The following is a 17254-nucleotide window of genomic DNA, read 5'->3' as shown; positions in this document are numbered from 1 at the left end:
ACATGTGCACAATGGGCAGGTTTGTTACATATGTATACATGTGCCATGTTGGTGTGCTGCACCCGTTAACTTGTCATTTACATTAGGTGTATCTCCTAATGCAATCCCTCCTTCCTCCCCCCACCCCACGACAGGCCCCGGTGTGTGATGTTTCCCACCCTGTGTCCAAGTGTTCTCATTGTTCAGTTCCCACCTATGAGTGAGAACATGCAGTGTTTGGTTTACTGTCCTTGCAATAGTTTGCTCAGAATGATGGTTTCCAGCTTCATCCATGTCCCTACAAAGGACATGAACTCATCCTTTTTTATGGCTGCATAGTATTCCATGGTGAATATGGAGGCACAATAATCTCTTGAACTTGGGAGGCAGAGATTGCAGTGAGCCCAGATCGCCCTACTGTACTCTAGCCTGGGCGACAGGGCAAGACCCTGTCTCAAAAAAAAAAAAAAAAAAAGAAGTATCTGAGTGTAGAGTGCCCAGGTCAGGACTTGTCCTGCAGTAAATGCTCAACAAATGTCACTTTTCTTTTCTTCCCACTCTAGATAACTTGTACATCAATAAACAAATGAGAAATTGCTTCTTATTTAACTTAGTCCAATCAATTTTCAATAAATTGACTTAGGTATTTGGTGGGATAATCCAAATTAAAGCATTGGCACATTAAGAAGACACTATATTTTATTTTCTGCCAGTTTCAACTGTGACCTGTGGATGTCTTTGTGAATCCTCCTGTGTATCCAGTTATGGCTAAAGGTACAGAAAACAGCTCAGTCATTGGTGTTAATGATTAGTCATAAAAGAGTCTGTGTGTGAGATGAGAGCTGAATTCACTCTGCCCATCCATGCAGCCATCTCCCTCCCCCACCACAGGACGAAGAAAGATTTTCCTCGTTTGGACCCTGTAGACTGCATCTACTCTTGGCCTTAGAGTGGGGGTACAAACCCGGCGCAAGGGACTCTGCAAGTGGAGCATCCAAGTCTGCAGGGTCTTTCTGATACCCCTGTGGCCTCAACCAGGATGATAGCCCAGGGCAAACACCTGTTTGGAGCTGTCCTGTGGGGCATTTTCCATAGGAAGCTGGTTTTTTTCCAGGAGACATGATTTGACTTACATGACTGATCTGGGTAAGAATTAGCTGAGTAAGGGAGGGTTTCACCAGATCTTGTGTTGGGACAAAATAGTGGGCATTTGTTTCCACTGACTCCAACAGCTGAAAGCAGAATAAATGGACATTGAAAAGGTGAGGGAAATGAATTTAATCAATCGTGCGTTTTTTTGTTTTTTTTTTGTTTTAAGGAGAGTTTCGCTCTTGTCACCCAGGCTGGAGAGCAGTAGCACAATCTCGGCTCACTGCAACCTCTGCTTCCTGGGTTCAAGCCATTCTCCTGCCTCAGTCTCCCGAGTAGCTGGGACTACAGGCACCCGCCACTATGCCCAGCTAATTTTTATATTTTTAGTAGAGACGGGGTTTTGCCATATCAGCAAGGCCGGTCTCGAACTCCTGACCTCAGGTGATCAACCTATCTCAGCCTCCCAAAGTGCGAGGATTACAGGTGTGATATTTTTAAAACAACATTTTCTACTCCATGGAAACAGGATTCCTTAGAACTCCATAAAACAGATACAAATATATGACCATGAATTGATGGGTCTGGCCTCTCCGGGGTATACTTTATGTGGCATAAAAGGCTTCTGGTGACTGGGCGCGGTGGCTCACGCCTGTAATCCCAGCACTTTGGGAGGCCAAGACAGATAGATCACCTGAGGTCAGGAGTTTGAGAGCAGCCTGACTAACATGGTGAAACCCTGCCTCTACTAAAAAAAATACAAAGATTAGCCAGGCATGGTGGTGAATACCTGTAATCCCCGCTACTCGGGAGGCTGAGGCAGGAGAATCGCTTGAACCTGGGAGGCAGAGGTTGCGGTGAGCCGAGATGGTGCCATTGCACTCCAGCCTGGGAAACAAGACCAAAACTCTGTCTCTTTAAAAAAAAAAAAAAAAGGCTTCTGGTGAATAATGTGACATAGGGTGGCAGGGGGTGAGCAAGGAGAGAAGATCAATCTCCTATCTGCAGTCCCTTTCTTTGTTTTTTTTAAGACAGAGTCTCACTCTGTCATCCAGGCTGGAGTGCAGTGGCACTATCTTGGCTCACTGCAAACTTCGCTTCCCAGGTTCAAGTGATTCTCCTGCCTCAGCCCCCTGAGTACCTGGGATTATGGACATGTGCCACCACAGCCAGCTAACTTTTGTATTATTATTATTATTATTATTATTATTACCATCATCATTATTTTGAGACGAAGTCTTGCTCTTGTCACCCAGGATGGAGTGCAATGGCATGATCTCGGCTCACTGCAACCTCTGCCTCCCGGGTTCAAGTGACCCTCCTGCCTCAGCTTCCCAAGTAGCTGGGATTACAGGCACCCGCCACCATGCCCAGCTAATTTTTGTATTTTTAGTAGAGATGGGGTTTTGCCATGTTGGCCAGGCTGGTCTTGAACCCCTGACCTCAGGTAATCTGCCCGCCTCTGCCTCCCAAAGTGCTGGGATTACAGGTGTGAGCAACTGCGCCCGGCACTATTGTATTCTTAGTAGAGACAGGATTTCACCATGTTGGCCCGGCTGATCTCGAACTCCTGACCTCGGGTGATCTGCCCGCCTCGTCCTCCCAAAGGGCTGGGATTACAGGTGTGAGCCACCACGCCTGGCCTGTAGTCCATTTCATTTTGAAGAAGACAAAATAAGAATTTGCTTTATTTTGGGATCAGGGCTCTGTACTTTCTTCCTAACAAATGACTGAGACAATCTGAGTGGAATATAATCTGACATTCTACTTTTTGGATTTCCTCTGCCTCTTTTTGTCTTTTCTTCAGTCCACTGGAGTTTAGACTGCCCAGTCTCCTTGAGCATCCCTGAGTAGCTGGTGACCAAGGCTGCTTCTCTGCATGGAGTTCCCATACATCTGTTTTGTTCTGCCCTGCTGTTGGTCTTCGGCAGATACCAGTGATGATGCAGCAGTTTATCGAGGATGAGACTGAGACGGTGTCTGTGTGTTCTGTTATCCTCGGTGGAGGACGATCTCTTTCCCGTGGAGACACGAGTGGAGGCTATTAACCTTAGGGAGCCTGGTGGGGCAGAGATACCTGAACCTGAAGTCAGTCAGAGGATAAGCAGGAAAAAGACATGACACTTGAAAGCACAGATGAAGTAACAGGATGTTAGATCAGGAAGGAGCCCTGAAGCCAGAGGAGGGCAGAACCTGGATCCAAGTCACAGCTGTATTTGGGATTGTGTGGAGCTTGCTCTCTGTAGGATCTCCTGTTAATAGGCAAACCACATGTCCTGGTCTGCTTAGGATGCTCCTGGTTTATACCTGTTGCCTGGGGCAATTAATAATAGCACCCCCATTCATTCTTAAAAGTGTTCTGATTTGTACGATAGACTATATTGTCTCCCTACCTATTCACTACACTAGATAGTCTATCAATATCCCAAGAGGATGCTATGCTTGATAGTCCAGTAAACCATATACTTAAAGCAGGACCAAGAAACTAGTCTAAATGGGTCACGGGTTTTATTTGAGAAGCTGCGGGTTTCCTAGTTCTTACTTTGTGTTAAATTTTAATAATATCCAAATTTCTTTTGATCTTTACTTCTCTTCTTCTAGCTAAGAAAGGGTTTCTTTTGTTTTGTTTTTTTTGAGCTGGAGTCTTGCTTTGTCACCCAGGCTGGAATGCAGTGGCACTATCTCGGCTTACTGCAACCTCTGTCTCCTAGGTTCAAGCGATTCTCCTGCCTCAGCCTCGCGAGTTGCTGAGACTACAGGTGCATGCCACTTCACCTGGCTAATTTTTTTTGTATTTTTTAGTAGAGACGGGGTTTCACCATGTTGGCCAGGCTGGTCTCCAACTCCTGACCTCAAATGATTCACCTGCCTCAGCCTCCCAAAGTGCTGGGATTACAGACATGAGCTACCGCGCCCAGCCTCGTAAATTGCTTTTTTTACTAAAAAATGTATTTAAGTATTCCTCTGTTAACAGGTTGTTACCAATGTTTGGCCACTACAAATCATGCATTACATATTTGTTTCCAATATACTGCATTTATTTCTGTTTTATTATCCGCCAATGAAGAAATCACAGGAGGAAAAGTCGTAAGCTTGGTGGGATGATTAAATGAGATAATGCTTATAAAAGCACACATAATACAGCACCTGGTACAGAGTAAACGTTCAATCAAGCCCCTATTATTATCACTTAAATATTACTGGTTCCATAAATTACTTTTTCTTGTCTCAGAAAGCCCTCACCTTAGGGGCTTCTGACTAGTGGAAATAGAGCCCTATGCCCTTTCTTTCTTTCTTTCTTTTTTATTTTTTTGAGATGGAGTCTCGCTCTGTCACCCAGGCTGGAGTGCAGTGGCACGATCTCCGCTCACTGCAAGCTCCGCCTCCCAGGTTCACGCCATTCTCCTGCCTCAGCCTCCCAAGTAGCTAGGACTACAGGCGCCCACCACCACGCCCGGCTAATTTTTTGTGTTTTTAGTAGAGATGGGGTTTCACTGTGTTGGCCAGGATGGTCTCGATCTACTGACCTTGTGATCTGCCCGCCTCAGCCTCCCAAAGTGCTGGCATTACAGGCATGAGCCACCACGCCCAGCCTAGCCCTATGCCCTTTCAAGGTCATGGGCAAGGGCAGGACATGTCTATATACAATGCCTTCCTGACCAGGTGTGGTGGCTCACGTCTGTAATCCCAGCACTTTGGGAGGCCAAGGTGGGTAGATCACCTGAGGTAAGGAGTTCAAGACCAGCCTGGCCAACATGGTGAAACCCCAGCTTTACTAAAAATACAAAAATTAGCTGGCCATGGTGGTAGGTGCCTGTAATCCCAGCTACTCGGGAGGCTGAGGCAGGAGAAATGCTTGAACCCGGGAGATGGAGGTTGCAGTGAGCTGAGATCGTGCCATTGCACTCCAGCCTGGGCAACAAGAGAGAAACTCCGTCTTTAAAAAAAAAAAAAAAAAAAAAAGCCTTTCTAAAGCAGGGTTCCAAATGAGGAACTTGAAATTCTTGGGGTCTATAATCCCTTTCAGCTCCCAAATGTAAAGTGAATCTGATGACTTATTCATTTCTGTAGGGGCTAAAATGCCATTTGAAGTTGTCATTGAGGCATTACATTTTTCTCATCTCCAAAGCGCAAGGTTCCAAATACCTAGAGAGGTGAGGCTGTGAGAGATGGGAGGATGAGAGAGGTAGTTCAAAGGCTACAAAGGAGAATGAGATAGAAGAAGTGGGCCTTCCACTCTAGGAACATGAGGTTTGTTTGGAGGAACTCCTGTAGAGACTGAAGTGGGAAGTGGCAAGGTAAAGAGCTGCTCCACTTTTATGTTTCGTAATACGTTTTTTAGATGTTTCTTCCCAGCCAGAAATTGTCAATATGATTAAGAGTCAGCTGTCTGACCTCAAAAGAAGGTGACCAGCTGCCCTTTAAATATGTCTCTGCAGTTGAGGCCATCCAATAAAAGCCATCTTGGTATGAAAAATCAATTTTTCTCTTTGCTGTTTATGTTTTTTTGTCTTAAAAAGCTTTGAACAACATAGAAAAAAAAATAAGAAAGGAGGGCTGTGCTCCAGATGTGCAAGCTTTCCTAGAAGAAAAGAAGATCTGAAAAGCTTCTTCACCACCTGTCCTGGTGAGGCAAACAGAGGACTTGATTTCACATGAGAAAGCCAATCAAAGAAAAAACCCTACTTCTCAGGATTTTCTCTCTAGTTTTCATCCTACAGAGGCACCTCCTGACAAGCTGTAGAGTCTATCCACTGACCAAAAGCAAAAAACAACAAGACAAAGTAACTTAAAATAGGGCTGAGCAGGACTGAAACTTTAAGGAACTATTAAAACAAAGGAAAAACGCTAATTCTACCCAACAAAGAAACAGGAAACACGTCAGGAGACAGAAGGGAAAGAAATGAAACCCGCTAACCATGTTTAATCTTTGTCTACTTTCAGAAGACTCACAGAATTTAAAACAAATACAAATGAAAATATAGAACACACTTTAACAAAAACAGATCAGTAGGTGGTTACCATGTGCCTACTTAGAGCAGCCCCTATTTCTCAGGGCCACGAGAGTGACAGCACAGATGGATTAAGCCCAGATGCCCAAAGCAAAAATTAACAAAAGTAACTCAGACCACTTTGAGTTTCGGCAGTTTTCCTTCCTACCTCTGTACTAAAGAGTTATGAAAATGGCTCTTGGCAAATACGAGGCAAAGGAAAAGCAACAAGCCTCATTTGACTGCACTGAGGCTGTCTGTGGAAATCTTCTTCAGAGGTGGGGGTGTCAGTGCAAGAGACAAACAGCACATAGGGCTCTTACTTAACCTTGCCACTTTGTTTGAAAGGCTATAGAAACTGACTGGTAGGTGCCAGGCATTGTGATAGGTTGCAATATATATATATTTGCATTTAATCCTTACAGTAGCCCAGTGAAGTGGAAATTTGTATTTCTGTTTTACACAAGAACTCAGAGTTCAAGTATCATGGTCAAAGTCATATATTCTAAGTGGGGGTGGACCAATATTTGAACAAAGATCAGAGAAGCAATGTATTTGCTGTGCTGTGAGCAGACATCCTTGTTCTGAAATTTGAACTGAGAGGCAGTTCTGAAATGTTCTGCAGACTGGGGCCCACAATTGGTGCCCTGACAAATCAGAGCCATAGGCATGATGGTATAGTAGCCAAGGAATCAGCTCTCTATGGCAGGAATGAAGCACAGGCAGAGAGAAAGAGAGACCAGGAGCCACCGAGGGACAGGTGTACGTGCAACATTTAAAGCTACAGATAGGCCAGGTGCAGTGGCTCACGCCTATAATCCCAGCACTCTGGGAAGCCGAGACAGGCAGATTGCTTGAGCTCAGGAGTCAGAGACCAGCCTAGGCAACATGGTCAAACCCTGTCTCTGCAAAAAATACAAAAATTAGCTGGGTGTGGTGGTGCGTGCTTGTACATCCAGTTACTCGGGAGGCTGAGGCGTGAGGATTGCTTGAGCCGGGGAGGTGGACGCTGCAATGAGCCAAGATTACACCATTGCACTCCTGCCTGGGGCACACAGGGAGACCCTTTCTCAAAAAAATTAAAAAATTAAAATAAAAAAATAAAGCTACAGATGATGCCCGGACCCTCTCCCAGGCCCACCAGATGGAAATCACCAGGAATTCAGACCAGAGCTGAGAACACTGATCGAGCTTGAGTAGATTCTGTTCCTTGAAATCTTAACATGACTTTGACCTACCCCAGACTCCTTGTCCTTTCTACTACAGCTCCTTGTCCTTATCTAAGCATAGAAATACAGTGACTAATTCAGGAAAAAGGCAACAAAACGGAGAAGACAAAAAGAAGGAATCTGATCTGATGGCTAGAAGTGTCCTCTCAGCTCAGCTAATGACTGCTTTTGTCATTATTTTTGTTTAACACTGTCAGAGTTTGCTGAAAGAATGTGGAATCCCATTTCTTGAATATTTGCAAAGAGGACATGTAGCCACCTACCAGAATGATTCCAGTGCCAATGCTTCTGCCTGAAAATCAATGAGTGTGTCTTTTTTTTTTCTTTTTTCCAGACCCAGTCTTGTTCTGTCACCCAGGTTGGAGAGCAGTGGCGCGATCTCAACTCACGACGACCTCTGCCTCCTGGGTTCAAGCGATTCTCCTGCCTTAGCCTCCTGAGTTGCTGGGATTACAGGCACCTGCCACCATGCCTGGGTAAGTTTTGTATTCTTAGTAGAGACGCGGTTTCAGCATGTTGACCAGGCTGGCCTTGAACTCTTGACCACATGATCCGCCCACGTTGGCCTTCCAAAGTGTTGCGATTACAGGCGTGAGCCACTGCGCCCGGCCAAGTGTGTCTTTCAAGCCCCAGTCCAAGGATATTACTGAAACCGCCTTCGCGAAAGTTATGAGACTGATTTAACTGACTCCATCTTGCTTCTAACCTCCAAGCTGTCTTTGTTCATTCCTGGGCGTGGGCCCAATTAACTTTGGAAGAAATTTAGTTTACAGTTTAGCTTTCAAACAAAGACAATAACAGCCCTTTCGCAAAACAAACCCCCTTCCTGCCTGGGGACTAGACTGCTTTTTTAGAACTAGCAAATTAGCTACAAGATTAGAAACTATGGTTTAGGAGTCATGCAGCTGGAGATTCTGAACCTCCTCGAATTGTTCCCGGGGATAACATCATTGTTGTAAAACCTAAGATCCGTGCTTAACAAACTTTGCAGACCCTACACTTGACGGATCAGCCGGCACCACCCAGACGGATAAACTGGCTCATCCTGTCTTGTGGCCCCCACCCAGGAACTGACTCAGTGCAAGAGGACGGTTTCGACTCCCTATGATTTCATCTCTGACCTGACCAATCAGCAGCTCCCCACTTTCCAACCCCCTCCCCACCAAATTATCCTTAAAAATCCCGATTCCCGAGTTTTCAGGGGGACTGATTTGAGTACTAATAAAACTGCAGTCTCCCATACAGCTGGCTCTGCGTAAATTAAACTCTTTCTTTACTGCAGTTCCCCTGTCTTGATAAATCGGCTCTGTCTCAGCAGTGGGAGGTGAACCCGTTGGGCAGTTACCTTATTTGTTAAATGCCATACCAACTTCCTTGCTGTATGTGCATATTCGGCCTCCTGGCTCCGATAAAAGGAGACATATACCTGCGTTATTCTAAAAGATACTAATTCCACACATCACCAGAAGAAAATTATTTGTGATGGCAAAACTTTTCTACTTACCTATAACCTTCTAATGAGGATGTACCTTAATGAGAAACTTTGTTTTGCTGAGTCAGGTAAAGGGGAGGAGGGTATAATTTTGGAGCAAGGCGAGAACCAAGCCGTTTTGCATTAGAAAAGAGATGTGGGGGAGGAGAAAGGCTAGAGGGGGTTTCAACCTTAATCTTCCATTAGAATCTCCTGGGGAGTTTTTAAAACCAGGAAACCTGAGTTTCACTTTCAGCAATTCAGATTCTATTAGTCTGGATGGGCCCCACCTGGGTATTTTTGAGATCCAGTGGTAAACAGAGAGGAAGACTTGGTGGTTGGTGTTTTCTAGTGAAACTGCTGTGCCATGTAACATCTGTCTTTCAGGAATACGCCTCAGAAATCTAGACTGATCATTAACACTTTGGGAATTTGATTTCTTTCATTTTTTTTTTTTTTTTTTGTTGAGATGGAGTCTCACTCTGTCGCCCATGATGGAGTGCAGTGGCGCGATCTCGGCTCACTGCAAGCTCCATCTCCCGGGTTCACGCCATTCTCCTGCCTCAGCCTCCCCAGTAGCTGGGACTACAGGCGCCCGCCACCATGCCCGGCTAATTTTTTTGTATTTTTTTTTACTAGAGACGGGGTTTCACCGGGTTAGCCAGGATGGTCTCGATCTCCTGACCTCGTGATCTGCCCGCCTCGGCCTCCCAAAGTGCTAGGATTACAGGCTTGAGCCACCGCGCCCGGCCTTTTTTTTTTTTTTTTTTTTTTAATTGGAGTGAAGTATCATGTTTGGACTCAAAGTGGCTGTGGAGGGCAGAGTGTGCTCACGGTCTTGGCGGCACTGGGGCAAAACATTTTCCAGCTGCAAAGAAGCAAAGGGTGGAGAAGGTTTGGAAGCTCACAAGTGAATATATTAGCAGTTTTGTATGTTTTATTGCTTCCATCAAATAAAACAATCTTTTGAGGCACGGAAGGTTCTTTTCTTGGTGGGATACCAGTATAGCACTCACATTCTAAACAAGGCATTCTAAATAAAATGAAATAAAACACAGCAAAGCCAATATCAACAGATTACCCTTTCTCTTTGACTCATACTTTGTCTTAGACATTATATGATTCAAGAAATGAATGCGTGATTTGTAAATTTCCCAGACCTTTGTTTTTCTGGCCTTGAGATATGTCACTGTCCTCCTGCCAAAAGTGAAGAGGTAGTGATAAGCAGTGGAACCAAAAAGGATTACTAGACTAGTATAAGACAGCCCTCCTCTACTCCCATTGGTCTTGCAGGTGCGGGATCCTTCAGCTTATTTATTTATTTATTTTTTGAGACGGAGTTTCTCTCTTGTTGCCCAGGCTGGAGTGCAATGACGCGATCTCTGCCCACTGCAACCTCTGCCTCCCGGGTTCAAGCCATTCTCCTGCCTCAGCCTCCCGAGTAGCTGGGACCACAGCCTAATTTTTTGTATTTTTAGTAGAAGCAGGGTTTCACCATGTTGGTCACGCTGGTCTCGAACTCCTGACCTCTAGTGAGCCATCCGCCTCAGCCTCCCAAAGTGCTAGTATTATAGACATGAGTCACCATGCCCTGCTGATCCTTCAGCTTTCTTTTTTAATTAATTTTTTTTTTTTTTTTTTGAGTCGGAGTTTCTCTCGTTGTCCAGGCAGGAGTGCAGTGGTGCAATCTAGGCTCACTGCAATCTCCACCTCCTGGGTTCAAGCGATTCTCCTGCCTCAGCCTCCCAAGTGTCTGGGATTACAGGCATGCATCACCACACCCGGCTAATTTTGTTTTTTTTTTTTTGAGACGGAGTCTCGCTCTGTCGCCCAGGCTGGAGTGCAGTGGCTGGATCTCAGCTCACTGCAAGCTCCGCCTCCCGGGTTTACGCCATTCTCCTGCCTCAGCCTCCGGAGTAGCTGGGACTACAGGCGCCCGCCACCTCGCCCGGCTAGTTTTTTGTATTTTTTAGTAGAGATGGGGTTTCACCAGGTTAGCCAGGATGGTCTCCATCTCCTGACCTCATGATCCGCCCATCTCGGCCTCCCAAAGTGCTGGGATTACAGGCTTGAGCCACCGCGCCGGCCACTAATTTTGTATTTTTAGTAAAGATGGGGTTTCTCCATATTGGTCAGGCTGGTCTCAAACTCCCGACTTCAGGTGATCCGCCTGCCTCGGCCTCCCAAACTGGTGAGATTACAGGTGTGAGCCATCTGGCCATCTTTCAGCTTTTTTTTTTTTTTTTTTTGAGACGGAGTCTGGCTCTGCCGCCCAGGCTGGAGTGCAGTGGCCGGATCTCAGCTCACGGCAAGCTCCGCCTCCCGGGTTCACGCCATTCTCCTGCCTCAGCCTCCCGAGTAGCTGGGACTACAGGCGCCCGCCACCTCGCCCGGCTAATTTTTTTTTTTGTATTTTTTAGTAGAGACGGGGTTTCACCGTGTTAGCCAGGATGGTCTCGATCTCCTGACCTCGTGATCCGCCCGTCTCGGCCTCCCTAAAGAGGCCAGGCCAAAGAAAGGGGAAGTCAGCTCATTCTGCCATCCACCTGGAATGCTCACAAAGTATCGTTAGTGGGGCAAGTTGAAAACTTTGAATACAGTGGTGATCGAGCTGAATAAATTTTTGGTGTTTGTTAGATGCGTGATAAATATACTAATAGAGGATAATGGCACATCCATTCATTAAAAATATTTTTTAGGCAGGGTGCAGGGGCTCATGCCTATAATCACAGCTACTCAGGAGGCTGAGACAGGAGAATTGCTGAACCTGGGAGGCAGAGTTTGCATGGAACCAAGATTGCCCCACTGCACTCCAGCCTGGGTGACAGAGCGAGACTCTGTCTCAAAAAATAAATAAAATAAAAAAAATATATATATATGTGTGTGTGTGTGTGTGTGTGTGTGTGTGTGTGTGTAGATATAATTTATACAGCACGTTTTCTATGCCAGGCACTGTATTAACCACTGAAGAGAAAATAGTTCTCACCCTTCTGGTCTGTTTGATTGTTCCCAGGCTTCATTCCTTAAGAAAATACTCAGTTGCCTTTTTCAGAACAAACCATTTACAACTAAGCTTGTTCTGTTACTTAAGAACTGATACAGAGATGCTGATCTAAAGGAATAGTTGCATTCAAGACTCTTCCTCCTCCCTGCCGCCCCCTTCTCTCCCCTCATTTGTCCAGGAATATATCACTTCACTGTGGAGTATCCAAAATAAAGCTAAGGTTTTCCTGTTTAAAGTACTGAATCTAGGGTTCATAATAGAATTTTTTATCTTGAAGAAGAGTGTAGGTCATAATCAGTTCTCCTTAGCAGTCAAACAAAATTAAAATCACCCCATAGGTTACCAAAGTTCATACTAATAATATTATAGAATACAAAATTTGTATTAGTCACATTACTGTTCTTACTTGTGGCCTATAAAGATATATGTAAATTAAAAAAAAAAAGAAAAACATATTCTACCACTTAAAGCAAAGGAATAGTAACAAATCAAACCAAGGCATATCCAGAAAATCCAATTTACGAATTCCTAGGCTCCACAACTAGCACTGAGCCAAAGAGGCCAACGACATAACTCCCCCTGCTACAGAGGTAGTCACACTGATCTCTGGGAAGGATCCATGGGTGTGGGTGCCAGGAGGGGAGGACCTGAGGCTAGAGAGAACAGCAATTATTGTCCTTTATTGAAGCAAACAGAATCCAGGTCTGCTTTTCCAATATCAACCTATCAACTTAAGGCGGATTTGTCTGCTGTCCTTTTTTTCAAGAACATTGTCTAGGATGGTGGCTTATTTATGTCTTAGATTTATGGATCAACTTTCCTCCAGAAGGCATCTCTGCTAAAATTTAAACATGTTTTAGATCTCTTCTTCCTGTCGTTGTCACCCGGCTCAAAAGAGAGAGTAAGAGAGCCGTGTGGTCCTACTGTGCAATCATAATTGAGTGTTTGCAAACAACCCCATTTGACACATGCATTTATTTTTACATATTAAAACATCTTTTATTTTTTTGGAGAGGAAAGATTGACAGCAATTTTCAGCTAGACATCATGTGCTCTTATTCCGTATTGTCTTTTTTCGGTTTGCTCCATACTCAGCCTGGGGGTAGATTATTTTCCTTTCCCATCACCGGTGTTTCTTCCTGAGCCTTTCCAGCTTCTCATCTGGGCTGCTTTTCATTTCTTTAAACAACTCACAGATTCAGCCTTCTCTGGTCACAATTTTGAAGTCACAATCTAAATGTTTTTGTCAGCCCAATAAGCTTTCTTCACTTAAATAATAAAATAAAAGAGGATTAACAGGCACTGGGAAAACAGTGCTGTATCTTGGCAAGAAAGATCAGCCTTTTCTCAATGGTGTAATGAAATTCAGAAAGGAAAAGACACTACAGAACTGGCCAATTTTTCGGTGGCTCACGCCTGTAATCCCAGCACTTTGGGGAGCTGAGGTGGGCGCATCATAAAGTCAGGAGTTGGAGATCAGCCTGACCAACATTGTGAAACTCCATCTCTACTAAAAAAATACAAAAATTAACTGGGTATGGTGGTACACACCTGTAATCCCAGCTACTCAGGAGGCTAAGGCAGGAGAATCACTTGAACCTGGGAGGCGGAGGTTGCAGTGAGCTGAGATTATGCCACTGCACTCCAGCCTGGGTGACAGACTGGAACTCCCTCTCAGGCAAAAAAAAAAAAAAAAAAAAAAAAAGAACTGGTCAATTAAAAAAATATATATTGATAATAAGATGGCTAAGGCTATTCTAAATATGTGTGTGTGTCTTTGTGTGGTTGTGAGCCCAGAGAGAGCCAGCGGTAAGGGGCCCTATATGGAAGTGACAGGATTTTTTCCTACCCTGTGGAAATTGCAGCAAGTAGGACTCTTCCTCTATGACAATTTCCTACTCCTCTTTACAGCGGTCAGACTTAGACTTCTAGAATGTTCTGTTGTTGGGTCACTCAGCCACTGATAAAACAGTATGGTATGTGTGCTCATGACTGGGAGAGAATTGGTCACTACACGGCCTTATGATGAGCTCCCGTTGTCATTACTAGTTCAGCGTGAGATTCTAGGGGTGATGGGAAACTCCAGCCTGGAGCCACCTGCCTTGTGAAAATGTCACATCTTACTGAGCCTAGATTGGAGGCCTGGGCCATCCAGGCTCTGCAAGCCTTTTGGCACAGAGCCTTTTATGGCTCTCCTGGCAGGAGATACATTCAGACTGAATCTGAAAGTGGACAAAATTGGCAGAAGATAGAACAAATAGAGTTGGTAGAAGCTGATTCCTTAATGAAAGTGTTATTGGGCCTCTGGAGTATGTTTTGCCTTCTTATCCCTAGGGCCTAGCTAGTGCCTGCATGTAATAGGTACTTAAGAACTGTTGTCTGAATGATTAAATGAATGTGAATGAATGTATTAAATGGCATTCCCAATGAAGACAGGTGGCTTGAATGTCTCATTGTACAGATGGTTTTTCGAGAGAATCCTAAGCCTCACTTACTCATTCATCTATTTAAGAAATATTATTGAGCATTGGCTGGGCGCAGTGGCTCACGCCTATAATCCCAGCACTTTGGGAGGCTGAGGCAGGCAGATCACAAGCTCAGGAGATCGAGACCATCCTGGCTAACACGGGGAAACCCTGTCTCTACTAAAAACACAAAAATTAGCCAGGCGTGCTGGCGGATGCCTGTAGTCCCAGCTACTCAGGAGGCTGAGGCAGGAGAGTGGCACAAACTCGGGAGGCAGAACCTGCAGTGAGCCGAGATTGCGCCACTGCACTCCAGCCTGGGCCACAGAGCCAGACTCTGTCTCGAAAAAAAAAAAAGAAAAAAGAAAAAAAGGAATATTACTGAGCATCTCCTATGTGTTCCTTAGCACTCTCTCTGAAGTTATCTGCTTCATTTAGACTTCTTACCCCTACCCAGCTGGGTCCTAGAATGTAAGCTCCTTGAGGGTAGTGAGCTTCCTGTCCTTATTGCTATATCTTTAGCACCTAGACCAGAGCTTTAGGAATGGGGAGAGGTTCTCAAAATGCGACAGATTGAATTTTCTGCCAGCTAGTATTGTTTGACTTGCAAATGGCTCCAAATTGTTCCCTGTATTAAAAGCCACTGGTGGCTGGGGGAGGTGGCTCTTGTGTTGGGCTTGAGATCTTCCCCTGTCAAGGGCCACTTGCTCATCTACTGATCAGCCTCTGCTGTTATTCCAGACCATGTCCCATGGCCACCCCACATCTTTCCCCATCTCATTTGATTAGAGCTGATATACAGACTCCAGAGTTTTCCATATTGTCTAAAAATTTCGTTTTGTAAGTTAGTGTTTGGTATTCCTTTGTTTTGGCCATTTCTATTCTCTTTGTATTTCATAAAATTCAAAAAATGCTGCAGGTCAAAAGTGCAACTTTCCTCTAGTAGGAAAATGTTTAATGCCTTTGGCAAAACTGTTTTCTCTGTGCTGCTGAGATAGGATGGATCTCATAAACCTCCCAGACTTCAGGCTGGAGAAGAGTAACTCCTAGGCTGAAGACTGCCTGCAAGAATTTCCCCAGCTTCCTGGAGTGTCCTTTATCCTGCATTTGCTTCTTTTTTTCTTTTTTTTGAGACGGAGTCTGGCTGTCGCCCAGGCTGGAGTGCAGTGGCCGGATCTCAGCTCACTGCAAGCTCCGCCTCCCGGGTTCCCGCCATTCTCCCGCCTCAGCCTCCGGAGTAGCTGGGACTACAGGCGCCCGCCACCACGCCCGGCTAATTTTTTGTATCTTTTAGTAGAGACGGGGTTTCACCGTGTTAGCCAGGATGGTCTCGATCTCCTGACCTTGTGATCCGCCCGTCTCGGCCTCCCAAAGTGCTGGGATTATAGGCTTGAGCCACCGCGCCCGGCGCATTTGCTTCTTGAGTCCCTATTCTGAAACCTACTTTCTGTTACAGAGGGGAAGAAGCCAAGAGGAAGAAAGATATTTGCATAGAACTCCACAGTTTACAAAGCCTTTTCACATGTTATCTTGTAAAAATCCTTGCCATTAAACTGTGAAATGTGTGCTATCTCCGTTTAGAGATGAGGAAATAGAGGCTTAGGGAGGTTAAATAACATGCTAAGAAGGAACGGAAGTGTCATTCCAACCCAAATCTCCCAATATATGAACCTTACATGTTTTTCCACTCCCAACCGATGTCACAAATGAGCCTGTTAAGTGTGCTAGATTTTTGTTTCCTGGTTACTTCTCTGTGGATGTTATGATTCCCCAAACTTGCCCTCTTCTCTATGTGTTTACTGTCGCTTATATTCATCCCTATTCACATCTCAGCTCACACAAGATAGTGGAAGACAGTGGTAAGGGTGGGATCTGGAGTCACACAGCCTGAGTCTAAATCTTGGTCCTGCCGTTTACTCTCTGTCAGACCTTGGGTGGTTTTTGTTTCGTTTTTTGGTTTTTGGGTTTTTTTTTTGAGACAGATTCTCGCTGTGTCACCAGTCTGCAGTGCAGTGGCACGATCTCAGCTCACCGCAACCTCTGCCTCCCGGGTTCAAGTGATTCTCCTGCCTCAGCCTCCCTAGTAGCTGGGATTACAGGTGTGCGTCACCATGCCCAGCTAATTTTTGTATTTTTAGTAGAGACGGGGTTTCACAATGTCAGCCAGGATGGTCTCAATCTCCTGACCTCGTGATCCACCCGCCTCAGCCTCCCAAATTGCTGGGATTATAGGTGTGAGCCACCGCGCCCAGCTGGATGGTTGTTTAACCTCTTAGTTCTTAGTTATTCCATCCGTATGATGGGATAATTACAATGCTGATTTTCAAGGGCTGGCAAAGAAATAATACAAATATCTAATTGCGTAAAGAGTATTCCGTTTGCTGTGATTCCCTCCCGATTTTGCACACCACCCATCTCCCCTGTTTCTCAAAAATTGCCTTTTGGTCATCGTGGGAATTCCAACCAACCACCCCTCCCAGAGAGAGGAAAATGAAAGGGAGAAAAAAGACAGAGGAGGAAAAAGGAAAATCATGGAGCAAATGGAGAGAAGTGTCAGATGCAGAGAAAACGTAAGACAGCCAGCTGAATTGAAAGAAGAAGGAATATTAAAATAAATGTACAAATGTTGTTCTGTGGAAGGTTGAGGAGAAGAGAAGAGAGAAATAGCTAAAAATGGCACTGCCTGTCCTGGCAGACATGTCCTGGCTCAGAAGGATCTGCTCTGAATCCAGGAACCAGCAGAGGAGCGTGGAACCCGACTCAGCAACTCTGCGGGAGGAGAGGAAACGATGAGAAGAGCTGGCTTGGGAAGGAAGGAGGAAGGATGACAGGAATTGTCTCTGTATAAATCCAAGTGGCAGTTGGGATGTATTTACGTTTTAAGAAATTATTTTTTTTTTAAAAAAAGGACAACAAGCCTTTTATACACTTTTTTGCTTAGCAACAAGAGCCACCAAAGGCATGTGTTCAGTCAAAATGTCAGTTGCTCAGCTCATTAAAATATTAAGTGAAACACTGATGACAAT

Source organism: Trachypithecus francoisi, unplaced genomic scaffold, assembly GCF_009764315.1.
Source record: "Trachypithecus francoisi isolate TF-2019V2 unplaced genomic scaffold, Tfra_2.0 Lachesis_group3, whole genome shotgun sequence".
NCBI lineage: Eukaryota > Metazoa > Chordata > Mammalia > Primates > Cercopithecidae > Trachypithecus > Trachypithecus francoisi.
Note: the sequence above shows the minus strand (reverse complement) of the source record.